The sequence below is a fragment of the Hyla sarda genome, unplaced genomic scaffold, assembly GCF_029499605.1.
Source record: "Hyla sarda isolate aHylSar1 unplaced genomic scaffold, aHylSar1.hap1 scaffold_1997, whole genome shotgun sequence".
NCBI lineage: Eukaryota > Metazoa > Chordata > Amphibia > Anura > Hylidae > Hyla > Hyla sarda.
In genome coordinates this window covers 52,357-54,928 of record NW_026608657.1, presented here as the reverse complement: position 1 = coordinate 54,928, position 2,572 = coordinate 52,357, and the positions used below count along the sequence as shown (strand labels likewise).

Sequence of the window (2,572 nt, the reverse complement as noted above, 5' to 3'; positions counted from 1 at the left end):
AACCGTGAAAGGGGCGGGCCCAACAAGGTCCCCTTCATGGGCACTATCACTGCTTGCTGTCAGGGAGGCTGCCAGACAATTTTCCATGCACACTCTGGGCTGGGGGGCAGTCAACCACCAGTACACACAGCAGAACCTAAACCCATACCATTATTGCTAAGCAGCAAGACAGGGGCCCATTGCACTCCCACGGGGCCTTTTTAAATGCAATCCATAACCCGGATTTGCCAGGAACCCTTCTTACTCCTCCTACTTGCATGTGACACTGGGCTTAGGATCTGCATAGGAAACACACACACAAGCACACACCTACCTTTGTTGCCTGCAGATGCCTCCTTGGCTGTCCCCAAACGGTATCAAACCAACACCCACGGGAAGCTGTAAGCATAGAGGACATGCCTGCACCCCATTGGACTTACCTGTGTGGGTTAAATCCGGGTTATTTGACAACCTATGGCGGTGATGGTTCTGCTCAGGCAGAGCAGTGCTGATGCTCCTCATAAAGCTGTCGCTGCTGTGAAGGTTCTAGGTGACATCACAAATCCCTATGGTTACATACACAACAAAGCTGGGTTGTTGTTGTTTACACTCTGCAAGGCCTGTGGAAGTGAGTGACATCATAGCACTGTAGTTCTGAGGGTTCTAGATGGATGCAACAATCTCCTGTTGCTTCTATGAAGGCCATAATAGACGACATCACCAAACAGCTCCATAGTCACATACACAGCAAAGGAGAGATGTTGTTTACACCTAGTGATGTCAGTGGTATTGAGTGACATCACAGCACAGTGCTAAGGCTCCTGGGCCTGGACACAGCAGCGGCTGCAATATCTCAACGGAGAATACGTTTATATATATGTGTGTGTGTGCGCGTATATATATATATATATATATATATATATATATATATATATATTTCTCCGCCGAAATCACTTTTAAACCCATTTCCACCTTTTTTTCCCTTCTCTTCCTCTTACTTTTTTTTCACGTTTTTTTACGTTTTTCTCCTTTTCGCCTCTTTTCTGGGCGTATTATTCTTCTTTTTCTTCTTTTTTTTCGTCTAATGCATACCCCATCAGTGCAGCAATGCTTATTCAATACCGCCAGCAGATGGAGACACTGGGGGATAATTTTCTAAGGATTTATACTGATTTTTCCTGTCTGAATTTGTCGCACAGAAAGTTGCAGGCCAAATATGTGTGACATTTCTGCGACTTTAGCTTCTAGAGCATTTTTACAACATTATACATAGGTGCTGAATACATAAAAAGCGACTGTTCAGCGACAGACAAGTCGCATCGGCTGAAAGTAGGCCAGAATGTCAGTCCATGTTGGAGCAGGTTTAGATACAGTCTAAAGTATAGATCTCAAAGTCTGTGCACAGAATTTAGCAAGGGCCTCGCACCTTCTGATGCATCAGGTAGGTGCACAATAGCATAGCCTAACCCTCTGTACTTTGGTCTATATTGATGCGGGACATAGACAGCCAGCTGATGACCAATCCATTAGTGCAATGGATGGCTGGAAGCATTTGTCTTTGCCTTTGCAATACCACAGAAGCAATGCATGGTCAATGTACAGCAATGACACACCTGTGTGAACAGCCAGGAGACCCCCCCCCCCCATGTTATGTTACATAGTTACATAGTTAGTACGGTCGAAAAAAGACATATGTCCATCACGTTCAACCAGGGAATTAAGGGGTAGGGGTGTGGCGCGATATTGGGGAAGGGATGAGATTTTATATTTCTTCATAAGCATTAATCTTATTTTGTCAATTAGGAACATTCAGCACCCACCCGCTATCAAGGCAGCTGCCTATCATGTCATGCCCTACCTGCACAGGTGTGCTGGCTACTCAAATGATCCAATTAAGGAGGCCATTTAGTCAGCAGCAGCAGAAGTCCTGTGCCTGGACGCTCCAACAGGGGCCAGACACAAGCAGAAGCAGAAGCAGCAGAAGCAGCAGCAGCACCACCTTTTGTTTTTTGGCTGCAGCAGCAGCAAGGCCCACAGGGCTGGCTAGCTGGCTAGCCAGCAAGCAGGTAGCAATGAAAGTAGGAATCTTTCTTTTTAACCCTGTAAGGGGGTGGTGCACTGTACCCGAAGATACTGCCATATCGGGTCAATGCATAGGGCGACGGAAGCAAGCTTCGAAATCGGCCCCCGTTCTCAAAAATCCATTTAATATATGGTCCCCAGATAGGGGACGTATCAGATATTAAACTGATAAGAACAGATACTACACTTGATCTTAGCCAAAAGGCCGAGAAGCGATAACCGTGAAAGGGGCGGGCCCAACAAGGTCCCCTTCATGGGCACTATCACTGCTTGCTGTCAGGGAGGCTGCCAGACAATTTTCCATGCACACTCTGGGCTGGGGGGCAGTCAACCACCAGTACACACAGCAGAACCTAAACCCATACCATTATTGCTAAGCAGCAAGACAGGGGCCCATTGCACTCCCACGGGGCCTTTTTAAATGCAATCCATAACCCGGATTTGCCAGGAACCCTTCTTACTCCTCCTACTTGCATGTGACACTGGGCTTAGGATCTGCATAGGAAACACA

The 2,572-nt window shown here is 46.9% G+C and overlaps 1 non-coding gene across 1 annotated transcript; it reads right to left on the bottom strand.

Moving 5' to 3' along the window:
- Nucleotides 1-2,087: 2,087 nt before the first annotated feature.
- On the bottom strand, nucleotides 2,088-2,278 carry LOC130317405 (U2 spliceosomal RNA). Its single transcript, XR_008864527.1, has one exon. It is a non-coding gene; the product is annotated as a U2 spliceosomal RNA (small nuclear RNA).
- Nucleotides 2,279-2,572: the final 294 nt, after the last annotated feature.